The sequence below is a fragment of the Diorhabda sublineata genome, chromosome 4 (genome assembly GCF_026230105.1).
Source record: "Diorhabda sublineata isolate icDioSubl1.1 chromosome 4, icDioSubl1.1, whole genome shotgun sequence".
In the NCBI taxonomy this organism is placed as follows: Eukaryota; Metazoa; Arthropoda; class Insecta; order Coleoptera; family Chrysomelidae; genus Diorhabda; species Diorhabda sublineata.
Window position 1 is genome coordinate 12,890,359 of NC_079477.1, and position 13,591 is coordinate 12,903,949.

The following is a 13,591-nucleotide window of genomic DNA, read 5'->3' on the forward strand; positions in this document are numbered from 1 at the left end:
AATGTTAACTTAATATTTATCCCACGAAAAATAATCATTCCGTCACAGCATTAGAAACAGTGGATTAGTAGTTATATTTTTGAGGATATTGGTAATACTTGCATTAGTTTTTTTAGTTGGTAGTAAGATTACTCGTTCGAATTGATGTTTGTTAGAGTAATTTTTGGAAGAAGGTTCTATTTTCTTAAAGATTATAATATTCTATTCAATGATTCCATTACAGTGAAAAATAAAAAAGGTAATTATAATATTTCAAATCTATTTTTTTCATGAAGTATGTTTTTAGAGGTAGTGTAGCGAACAGGTAGCTGATAAGGTAATGTTGCAAGATTGTTTTAGGTAATGATTTGTTTTCTCATACCCTCACCGTCATTCCATCATTTTGAATAAAACTGCTTATGCTGCATTTATTTTCATACTATTCAAACCTTGTTTTGTTTGAAAGAAACAGTAACAATTTTTAACGGTTTGTCAATTTAATGCTATAAACATTCAGTAAGACTATGTTCGTAGTATTCACGTTGAAAATCAATACAAAAGAACACACGAAATGAGTCAGTCAAGATTGTATTGAAATATTAATGAAATAATTTGAGAAGAAAGATACCTGACAAAAGAGCAACCGTTATCATCTTCAAAATAACCAGAACCCGCTTTTAGTTCTATATTTTCTCGTCTACATCGTCTCACTCATCAGTCGCATCATACGACTGACTCTTTCCTAAAATGCAGAATGTGTTGAAATAGGAACGTTTTTACACTAATCCAAACTTTGGGAATGTTGCAGCAGTTGCAGTTGAAGTTATTTCGAAAGAAGGCTTCTGAAAATGTTTGTATCAATAGATTCAGTACTAACTTGAAGATCTATAAATATTTGTTAGACAGAATGAGTGTTTTAGGAGCAATGCTGTCTGTAATGGGGGTTGTCAAGCAGCTGATCTGCGCTTTAAATAAGCTCAAACAATTTTCTCTATTTACAACAAGAAACATCTGCTAGATATGTAAAATCCGAACAAAATTCGAACTAAATAAAAAAATTGAGACCTTTTTGCCTCCTTTCTTCTGAATTGAAGATATACTCAACATTTCAATAATATAAAAGATTAATATCTCTATTACTGAGAAATCTTATGAAGAATTTTGAGCAATTCATATGAAATTGACAACTTTCATTTTTAAATCAACTGGTTTCTTTGTTATATGTTACACAAAATGAATACATTTCATATAACAACAAAAATATAAGTTATAGGAACATTTTAACGGTTAAAGTGCCAAATTTGTGAAATGAATCTAAATTTAGTTTTTGATTGCTTTATTCCATCATCAATATTTTCATATTTAACACAATATATGTACAAAGATAAAAATAATGAGGATACAAAATATATTTACAGAGTACATTAAATTTGCCGCATAATGTCCAATTGTGAAACTGGAACAAGTAAAGAATAAAAAGCTTGTTGTAACATGTGAGCGAACTTCTTATAAATAGTGAGAGAAGAACAAAATTTATGAACATCATAATCAGTTATAATCTCACTAAATAAGTACTAAAATAATCGATCTATTTCAAGTAACGAACGTAATCTGCTAAAAATGACCAAAGAGTAGTTTTAGTGGATTTTTAAGGATGTCCAGTTACGAGCGAAGAATAATATTCGATAATTTTTTTGGGCGAGGATTGGGAAGAAGTAGCACAATAATAAAAAAAGTACTCGAACTTACTATATATAAATATGTACCAAACAAAATAATTATTATATATTATACTTATATACAAAGCAGAAAACTAAACAAAGTCGTGCCTGCCATATCTCTAGGAGCTGCGTAGCTTCACTGAGAACTAGGCGAACGAGATTTGATTGCTTCGCTGTTCCGAGACAGAATTTACTTGCTAGAAATGTTACAAAAAGTTGTTGCAGTAGAGTTATGGCTGTTTGGGCTAGAGTATACATTATTAAGTAGGAGAATATAATATCATTTGTGTATTTGTTAGTTAAAAACCCGGATTGATGAATAAGTATTTTATATTTAAACAGAAATAATAAAAGCCTCTTTTTGACAAATCTTTCTGATGATATAGATAACGTGGGAAGAAGTGCAATTGGGCGATAATTCGATGATTGATTTTCATGTCATCCTATATGCAGAGGTATAATTATAACCGTCTTAAGGCAATTGGGAAAAGTGTCGTGTCTCTAGGAGTTGCGTAGCTCCACTGAGAACTAGAGATACGAGATCTGATGACTTTGCTGTTCCGAGACAGACTTTACTTGCTATTAAGACATTAAAAAAGTTATAAAAGAATGACTCTAGGAATTTCCAAAAGAAGGTAACTTGGAATACCCAGGGTCAGGTATCGGTTAGTCAAGGGTCGAACGATTAATGTTTTATAGAGAAAGATGTTCCGGGAAATGTGTACATGAATTAAATATTTCTAAATGCGAGGGCAAACGGCGTTACCGTTACATTTTCATTGCTCTGGTGATTATACAACGAAAGATTTTCAGACGTTTTCAGAAACTTCGGAAGGTACTATTGTCTAATTATGTTGTCAATTGAAAATCTGAAATTTTGACATTAATAGATAGTAATAACAAAAATATCTTTTTCACGAAATAGACAAATAATGGTGTCGATCAGAAAAAGACATATATAAGAAGAGCTGTCTCTGTGTATAAAATACTATTGCGAAACTTTAAGATGGCCCCAATGTATGGAAATTCGAAAATTTAGGATAGAGGCCTTAATAAATTAAAAAGCTTAAGAAGATGTGGGTTCAATTTTGATAATCTTTTTTTCAGTACATTATCTGTTCACCAACCGTTTTCTCTACTTTCTTATACTACTTTGATGAAGACACTTCCTTTTCAGATCAGCCCTAAATTGCTGGCGAGCGCTACTATGGAAAGTTATTAAACTATACTATTTTCTCTCGATTCCAGATGGATATGTTTTAAAGTTATATCCTAAGTATAATATACAGGTCTCCTCACCTCTACCCTCCAAATTTTAGATGCTCATATGGATAATGTTATGTGTGTAATAAGAATAATTAAAAAAAATGCTACTTACAAATTATTCACACGTATTTTAGCCTACAAACCTGATTAAAAGCCCCGCTGTGGGAACAAATATTTACTATGATTGAAAGTAGTCTCAGAATTTTTTCAGATCTTAACAGATACTATTGGATTTGTGTTTTGTCACAAACGGTCTTCCATACAGAAATTTATTTTGGATTACAAGATTATTATTCCCGTTAACAATTTTTTTTGAAATTAAAAGTCATACTATTTCCACAATTACTTTTGTCCAAGTAGGAATCCGCGAAAAAATGTTTACCCAAAGGTTATTGTGATCATTTTAATGCTTCTATCCAAGAAATTGAGACATTTGCTCAATTTCCAGGTAGATGTAGGTTATGACTAAATGGAAGAAAGTATCTAATAATGAATAAAATGATTAAATTTAATTTCAATTGTAATGGTTTATTTTTTTCAATTTAGAATATAAATAGTCACTCTAGGAAATATCGAATAATCCTTTCTGTAATATCTTCATAATTCAGTATAATGTCATTTAGTATCGTATTTTCAATTTTTAGATGTAATGCAGGTTTACTGATAAGTTGTTTAATGGATTTCAAATGAACTTAATAGGAAAAATGATTATTTTATTAAGCTTTCTTGATTTGGTAAAACACTATAATGGAATTTAATTTATCAATTTACATAAAAAATGTATTTATGGTCATTGAAACTCTTTTTAAATTGTTGAATATAAGTTTTTATCAAATCAAATGAGAAGTATTGATTATTATCTATTGGTGTACCTATAATTTGAAATGGAACTTTATTAAGGTGGTAAAGTGATTCATTGTGCTATCTGGTAGACTCGAAAACATTTTTGAAGTCCATCAGTTACAGATGAGCATTTATTTTTGCGAAGCTCTGCTAAAATTACCGGCATAAAGAAGATACTGTGTAAGTTAGCATTATGGAAGCGGATCATGAGTAGAAGTTATAGAATTTGATAAATTTTTGGCTAAATTTAAAGATTATTGAGGTTATCAGGTGAACTTAAGATTATGATCGACGAAGAAGGCTTATTTCTTAAATCATTCACAATGGACCATGTTTCTTTAGAAACATTACGAGAATTGACGAGTCTCCTATTATAATAAATATCTTTGGAACTTTTATTGTTTTATGAAACATTTTTCTGTATAGTTTCACGTAATTATTAAAGGAGACACTATCTGAGAATTTCCTTAGGTGAGATAAAGATCGCATATTCTTTGCAAATATACGTAAACCTTTAGTGAACCAGGGTTTATGCTGCTTATTTTTAATACGCCCGAGGAAAAAAGATTTGAATGCTAGACTACTTAGTGTTTCTATGAATCTAGAAAAAAAGAAGTCCACATCACTAGAGAGCATGTTACAGTCGGTTGTTTGACAACTGTGCTTAATGTTTTAAAAACTTTTTCCGAAAAGATACGGAATAATATACACATAAATATAGTCAATACAAGATATTTTTAATCTAATTAATGACAATATTACCTGACGGCGTGCCAATATCTTTTCTTAAACAACTTTTGTTTCAAAACAATAGATTACATATATGACACAAAATTTGTTCTATAATTTTCTATGAATCATTTAAAATGGCCAATTAATCTGAAAAAATTGTGTAGGTATATTTTGTATGTTTTTATAAATGAGCAGGGCCAACCCTAGGGTGTCGGCCACCCGCGTGCAAAATTCATTCAAACATCTAAAAATGAAAAGTCTAATTTTAATGAAAATTCAAATGAAATTTGGGAGTCTAGAGTTTATCTTCGAATCAGCCTGGTGATAATAGTGACAGTACAAAACAACAATACACACTCAGATTATACCATCCAATAACAACTTAAACATAAATTTCCGAATAGGAAAGTATTTAAATCAGTCCGTCTAAAAACACTACCTATACCTATGTAATAACTTTTCTGAATTACTGGGAAGCAAATTTGTCAATAACTTCTGTTAAATCTATTTTTTCAGAGAGTGTCGATAGACATGATGGCCGAATCTGTTAGCCTTTCTTGAATAATATTATTTTTTAGACGGTAGTAACCAATATTTAAGTTGGTTATTTTTCACATAGGAAAAAATCTTTGAATGGAGTTATTTCATATCTATGTCTTTCGTAGTAATTTCTTCCTCCTTAGTTAGTTAACATTTAATTCCATGCAAGCTTTTTAAGATTTCCATTAGAAATGTTATGAAATTGGTACAGAAAGTAACATATTTAATAGCATTCGTATAATGAGGTATATGTTCCATTTGTTGAGGAAATCGTGAGAACAAGAATAGCAAAATAGAAAGCTGGACTGAACTGCTGGAAGGAAATTGAAACTTGTTCATTACTGCCTTCATAATCAAATGAACTGTCCTTTTTCTTAAGCTTGGAAATGTGAAATTCGGGATCAATACCTAAATCTGTAGCAAGTTTTGTTGCTGTTTGATCAAATATTTGGAAAACGTCGTGATAGATTCGAAATACCGATTATTCTTCATCATCAATTTAGGATTTAAAGCCTGACGATAAACCTAATAAAAAAGCATGATGTCTGCTTTTTACATTTGAATTCGATAAAATTTTTGTCACGAATTGTGTAATAAAGTAGAGTGAAGGTCTTCCATTATCTGACTAATATTCATATGAATGAAATTTCTGTGAACTTAGTAGAAATAATCCTTAAGAGTAATATTCCAAAGGTCGGCTTGGTATAAAATCGCTATACTGAGTAAGTTACAAAATCCAAAATAATATCTATGCTTGCTTTTTTCCTTATATATATATATATATATATATATATATATATATATTTCATTAGTTACACATTTATGTAGTTGAAAAAAGGAACATAATATTAAGTTTACTAACTGGATGTCATATTAATTGAATTAAAATTTTACTTAATAAACTGATTTATATTAGGAGCGTTAGTAGATTTACACTGTTGTAACGTTGATAGCAGAACATTTGACTAAAACTATCGAACTGCAGCAGAAAATCTTGCTTTAGACTCCGTCCGATTCGGATCAGAGGTGTCTTCACCACTATATATAATAACTGGTTCATTATCTATATTTACAATATTTCATTCTCGAGTAAACCAGTATTCATCTATTTTTCTGTTATCTCTAGCACAATTATCCGAAACGTTCACACTACAATTTTCCAATACCTCTTTGTTGTCATCCATTTTGTAAATAATTCTCACGATGATGTATGTTTTAAGGTAAAACACTAAAGTGGTATTGCCAAGAGTCCTTTTACCGATGTAATCCATTTTGTAAATAATTCTCCGTTCATTTTACCATGGTAATCTGACGACGATTATTTAGAGGAAAACACTAAAGTGGAATTGCTACAAATCCTTTAAACTTCGTAATCTCCTGATGTATGTACGCTTTGAACATTATTTTACTGCCCAAGAATCAATTTATTTCCTTTCACATGTCTTCCAAATGTTACTTGTCTTGTGAAACTATGATCACAATTTTTCCTATATCTTCGAGAAAACATACTTTTTGGTTAGCAATATTTGTTATTTAAATTTTGAAAATTCTACAGAGATTTACGAATTATACAAAAAACATATAACTTCCCACTTTTTACGTATGTCTTGTGAAGTTCTTGTGAAGAAGACAATCGACTTTAGGTTATTATATTTGATGTCTTTTGATAGAAGCAGATAGTATGTAGAAAATATGTATTTAATATATTGTAGATTGAATCACATGATTGAAAACTTTTACTCTACACCCTCTTTTCAAGACATTTCTATCTTTTCCGGATATTTTCTGTGCTTTAAAATTATTCCATCTTTTTAAATAAAACGCGTCTTGATATTTTCATTAGAGCAAAGAGAAAGAACAATTTTCTTTACAGTACATAGATTGTCTCAATTAATCAAGCACTCTTTGGATATTTTTGTCTAAATACTAAATATTATAATTATCTCCTTCACATATTTCTTCGGATATTAAATTATGAAGTTCCGTTTTAACATTCGTTGACGGCTCACCGTTACTATTCTCACTCATTTGTCGATAACTGTGCTTCAAACATCTAATTATATAGAACGAAGAAATCAATTAGTATTCACATACAAAGAAAATTAGAAATCAATTTCCAGGTCTTCAAACATCAAGAATTGTTACTGAATTTGTTTATGTCAAAGGAATTAAGTTATGCGTATGACATAGACAAAAAGTATTTTTCTTAAACATAAAACTCGGAGATTTACTAACGATCGAATGTAGAATATCATACCCTATTTCGACGACTATGTTATACCCGGGTTGTTATGTATGTGCATTTCAACTCAACAAAATCATTCACAATGGTTGCCGGCCCTTCCGCTTGCCTGATTTCCCAGTCCCCGTCCTCACGGTCTGCCAGCCAGGCTATTTTCAAATCAGGGGGGTTGCTCTAAGCTCTCTCACCCTACTCATACTGCCAATCTAGGGGAATATGCTTCACTGAACTATTTTTACACAACAAGGACGCAATCTAAAATGGCGGTAGGTATGACGTTATGAACAAAGACGTTTTTTGTCATCGATGGCAATTTCATATCATCCATATCAAGAACGTACTTGGGGAGTGCTACGAGGGATAATATCCCTTTTAAAATGGGTATTAGTTCTTTATCTCAGATGTTATATTGATATTTTCATATTACTGTATCTTATATTTTTACGTCTCGACTTATGTTTATAAAAAAATAGTACAGATAAATATATCATTCTTTTAGAACTGTGAGCTTAAAATTTATTTGTTTGTCCAAGATAAGTTTTTCGTATAAATTGGTAGAAAATATATTCTGAAAATACAAACTTATTATAATACTATATATTCAACATGTGTTTGAAAATTTATAAGATGGATATGTTTAAACGAAATCAAATAATGAGAAACGTAAAAATCCATATATATTATTAAAATTGTTCACAACGCATATAAAATGCAAATTGATTTCAATTAAATTTTCAGATTTTCCAGTATAAACTGTATTCCCATATTTGACTGGTACCCACAAATTTAAATTCACCCTGTAACTCAATAATGTTGTAAAAGTTCTTAATGATATTTGACTATGTTCGATTTCTATATTTTTCCCATTTTTTCATAATGTTTGATGAAATGGTAAGGTTTTCCAATGAAAATGAAGTTTGAAGATATATTTGAGATATTAGTAATGAGAAATATATTCTTTAATTGAGAAATTTCATACACAAAATGAAAGAGAAGTCCACATATCGCTATATTATTGTTATTTAAGTATTTAAGTATTTAGTTTTCTTACATTTATTTTATTGAGTAAATATTTTTGATTTGCTATTGGACTTTCCTTGCTGCTTATTGTAATATTTATTGATGAACTACCTTTCCGCACATAACAAATTCGCTATTTTGATAAAAACGTCAAAATACATATAGGTATGGATGAAAAAATGTTTTCAAATTACAGGTTTGTTGTTAATACTTTCATGAACACATTTTTCGAAATATTCAAAATATTACAAGCTCAATTAATCAAATTAATGAATGTATATGTTACCTGCTGTTCAACAAACTAATTAGTAGAATACTGAAATTACGTACACATTTTTTCATGGCAATAATAGCTTGATATTCATACAGTGCAGAAACAAAAAGAACTCTTCTTACGTGAAACTAACAGTTTTTTACAATTGAGAAAGACAATAATTAGATTTATATACAGGTGTATCACGTGCCCTATTAGTGTTGTCCTTGTCGCTGAAGTATCTACATCGGCTCCAAATCTAGAGCTCTAATGTATTTCATGTCCAAAACATTTCGTAATGGTAGGCACTCTGCTACCAGACTACTTTGTGTTTCACCAAATACTTCAGTGTCAGTGTATGACGTAGTGAAATATTATAGTGTAGCATTTGAAGATATTGGTTGGTAGAAATCATTTCTAAACGTTTTTCTCATTTCTTCTACATCGTAGTTAAAGCCTTATCGATGCGCATTTTTTTGAAAATCACATCAACGTATAGATTCACTGAGGAGATGAGTACATAGCCAAAAGTGTCCACGCTCCTGGTTATCTCTGTCTCTCATTACCTCTATTTTCCTCTTTATACCACCAGGCTACAATATGGTGAGATCTATGCTGATCTTCATTCCACTAGTTTAGTACTTGCAGAAATATTGTACACAGACAAGTATTTTATCAAGTGTTTTCTTCTCGTGCTCATTTTGGTTTGCCAAATACTAATATAATTTTGGATCTCACTTGACAACGTTAATTCGTCAATTCGTTAATTTAGTTTGTTGTCAATATGAATTTAATCTCTTCCACTGTCCCATTTTTTGTGGAACAAAGGTTTATATAATAAAAAAAGTAATTAATCACCATTTTTCTCCATGGGCGCATTAAGTAAGAATTTCGTAAAAATATCCTTGAATGGATCAAGTTTGCATCCGTATAAAAATGTTGCAGACCCCAAATAATATGGGTGCTCTATACTTTTCACATTAATCTTCATTTCTATCTGACAGATTGTTAATTTAATGTAATTTTAGGTTAATACTTTCCATCCCTTAGTTGGTCGCATCTGGTTGCAAATTTCTAATTTAAAATGAATCAGGATAGGCTACGTAAAGTTGGAATATTATTTAATAATGTGACACAATAAACAAAGGGGAATTTATCATTTATACACTTGATAAAATCATCTTTCACCATAAAGTAGTCGAAATTTATCACATAATATTAATTTCAATTTCCTTTGATTAACTGATATTTTAATCATATTATTTGTTTCCATTCTAAAGACTTTTTTTCACATAGCTGATATTCCAATAACGATAACATATAGGACAGAAACCTAGAGAAGAAAAATCTAAAAGTAAATGTATAGAAGTCAAAAGTACAATATATAAGAGAAGAAGAATTAAAATTAAAATTAAAATTAAAAAATGGAACAAATCGAAATGATTGAATGATTAGGAGTGACAATACACAGAGAAATAACAGACGTCACGGAAATAATGAGAGAATATCTAATGCCTTGAAACTGTATCATACAATATCATAGTCATTCATCAAACAAAAAGAATCAACGGAAAAATTAAAATGACGCTATACAAAGACAGTATACCGTTCAATAATAATAACCTGTGGAAGTGAAACCTGGTAAATGAAAACCAGAACTAAAAACAATATACAAGGAATGGAGATGAAGTACGAAGTACTCGAAGAGAATAGAGGGAACATGACAGAATCAAAAACGAAATAGTGAGGAAAGAATTTATCGATTGCTGAAACGATAGAAAACAAAAAACTGAATTGGTTCTGATTCATGTCTAGAATAACAAATAGGAAACTAATAAAAGCTATATGAAAAGCACAATCAAATAAATGGAAAAAAATGTAAATCTGGAATCAAGAAATGGTGGCAAAAATAGGGAAAACATGAAGCAACGAAAATAGAGGTACAAGGTATTTCTATGAGTTCCATTGCATCTCTTTCAAGCAGAATGCCATACCGATATTTTGAGGTTAATGTTTGTTGTGCACACTTTCTTTCGAATGCCAGTTTGTTGGTTTTTCTCTTGCCATTTATTTGCTTGATGAGCTTGAAATAACGGAATTATTCAACTATCAAAATTTCTTTATCTTTTGAATCAAATTGATTGATATTTTTGTTTTTAAATTGCTCACGTATGCCCGTTACAACATTATGTTCAACATTTGAGATTGAAATTTTAAATAATTTGTTCCATATAAAGTTTGGTGTTACTCCCCGATATCAAATTGATTGATTAATATACAATTTATTATGTTAGGTTTCCTTTCTTTCTAGCATTTTTTCTTTCGAAATAAAATTATTGACGCTTGATTTAATGCTGACCTCCAATGAAGAAGAAAAAGACTTCATTTGGGAAAAACAAATACGAAAAATAAATGAAAAACAAGTTGAAACGGGATCATAAAACACAATTAAATGTGATATGTGAATATTGTATTCATATATGAGCTTGTACTGACGAATAACAGCATGTTAATTCTTTTCTTTAAAAAATTTATTGAAATCACCAAAAATAAAATTATACCCATACAAGTGATATACATATATTAAATATGAAATGTAAAAGGCTTAATATCAACCCTGTACTAGTGTTAAAGAAATTCATTTTAGAATCATAGTGCTCATTCCAATGAAATATTGTGGCTTAAGTTAGGTTTTGTTATCAAAATAGAATGTTAGGAACAAACAATAGAACCATTTTGAGTAAGTCTTTTAAGTTTAAAAACTACGTTAGGTATTTGAGTACCCTAAATTTAAAATTGTAACGTGAAATTAGTCACAAACGAAGAAACAACGCAGCAAAGTGAAGGGACGAATGTGAAAAATATTTGGTTTCCTCTTTGACAATCAACAATAATAATAAGAGTATCCAAATAGAATCAAACTGGCAAAGCAATTACAATAAAAGTTCTATCTTGAGAATTTCGCTTCAAACTTCTCATGCTTCATAAAAGCGTCGAAAGAAAGATGGTAAATGCACACTACTGTGAGAAGTCTACCCTTTAATTGTGAAATAAACTTTTCGCAAGTTGAATAAAGATTTTTTAAGATAGACGTGACGGATATGCTACTTAGAGATACTAAAATAAATAATACTATATAGCAATATACATAATGAACTTAACTAAAAATTTTAATAGTATTGTTCTTCATTTGAAATACATATCCACGAGCTGTTCTATTAATAATGAAGATTTAATTTGGATAAATCATGAAATTTAATTTGTAGTTTCAGTTTTTCGTCAACTAGTGACTGATTAATGAATTAGAATTTGTGAAAAACTGAAATATTTATGTCTAAACATCATTGTAAAATTAATTATAAGCCGTTGGGTTAGGTAGGAAGGTCTAGGTAGGAAAAAATAGAAGATCTACAAGTATACATATTTATTTCTAATATTCATATATACAATATCTATTTCTACATAACTTATAATTTCATATGATCACACTGGGTTTAAATAACCTCAAAAATACATGCACGATATCAAATAGGTAACAAAAAAATATATAGTACCATTGAAAAATATTGAAATTAACCAATTTACAAAATTAAATAAAATACCCTGAGAAATATACGAAATACGAATGTGAAATATATTTGTGAAACATTACTTGTTCTAGTCAACATTGCGTGATTGTGATTCAGGACATGTATTTCAGGTTGAAAAATTTTAACAAAAATAGGTAACAATAATATTAAATAAAACAAATATCCTTATTCAATATAAATGGCACTCTACAATGCAAAGGAAATCAAAGGATCCTATCTGATTCTATAACACCTAGTTATGAACGAATATAGAATATTATTTTTTAACGATTTTTTATCTGACAATATGTTTATTAATATCAGTGTACCAACTAAATGGACCATGATATTTTGTTGGTTCAATTATAATTACTACATAAATATTGAAAGCAACAAATATAAATAGTGCTTCACCACGACAAGAAAACTCGATAATTTATTAATGTCATATCTTGAAATCAGAATCAAAGACTGAACAATGATTTGTTTTTATTCTTTGATGAGTTATTTTTTGTTACTGTCCAGAATTCTCAACAGTTTTTTATTCGTACAAGTGTAGTGATGGTTGAGTTTTCGGCCTGGGCCAGTATTCTTAACTCTCACAAGCGACCGATCACCAGAGGGAGAGATTTGCTTGGAAGCGTTATAAAATTTTTAGATTCTCAAGTGCTCCTCCGCTCGCAAATTTGTAACACGAGCGACTAGTTACGACAACACCGATATATTAGCGTATTTTATGAAAATAGTTTCTAGTTGTGTACTTTCTAACCTAAAACCATTTTTTAATAGTAGCGTTTTATGAGCTCTGAAATATAGCAACATGAGGGCAGTCAATGGATAAAATTATCCCAGGGAGATACCCAAATAATCAAAACCAAATATAAAATAAATCAGTTCTTACTACTGTACTGTTGATTGGTTTTTCCAGATATATTCTTATTGTGTCAAAACAAAAGAGTCTTTGTATAACCGAAATATTTGTTTTATTGGTCATCACTGAGTTGTATTCAGAGGGTCTCTTAAAACAACTCATTGGAGTTATGCAACAATTTCTTTTGGTTCTCCTAGTTCTTTCAGCAGTCCAATAGACAGAATATCATCCACTACTACAATCTCTTATATTTGACTACAATTATAAATGATTTATATACAATTATAATGTTTAAAGCACTGTTGAAATAAAAATAATAAGTTAGAATTGTCTATTTACATGCGAATTGGAATGAAATAAAGCACTCCTCCTACTGCGAGGGAGGGCATGAGACTCGAGACAACAATGAATTTTGATCAACTCGCATTCAACGACATCGATATCGATCCAAGCGAGGACCTGGGAATACCGGCTCTAGTGTCCTGTGATCAGCAGTGTAAGCTATTTATGTTCTTAGGATTTTGTTTCGTTAAACGTTGATTAATTTCTATATGA

General features: G+C 29.9%; 1 protein-coding gene across 2 annotated transcripts in view; it reads right to left on the minus strand.

Moving 5' to 3' along the window:
• Positions 1 to 1,312: 1,312 nt before the first annotated feature.
• The window catches only part of LOC130443109 (homeobox protein Hox-C4a), an 86,839-nt gene continuing 74,560 nt past the window's right edge, over positions 1,313 to 13,591 (minus strand). For both annotated transcript variants that reach the window (XM_056777579.1, XM_056777578.1), the window contains one exon: positions 1,313 to 1,435. The gene's annotated coding sequence lies outside the window, so the exon portion shown is untranslated. The remainder of the gene's footprint in view (positions 1,436 to 13,591) is intronic.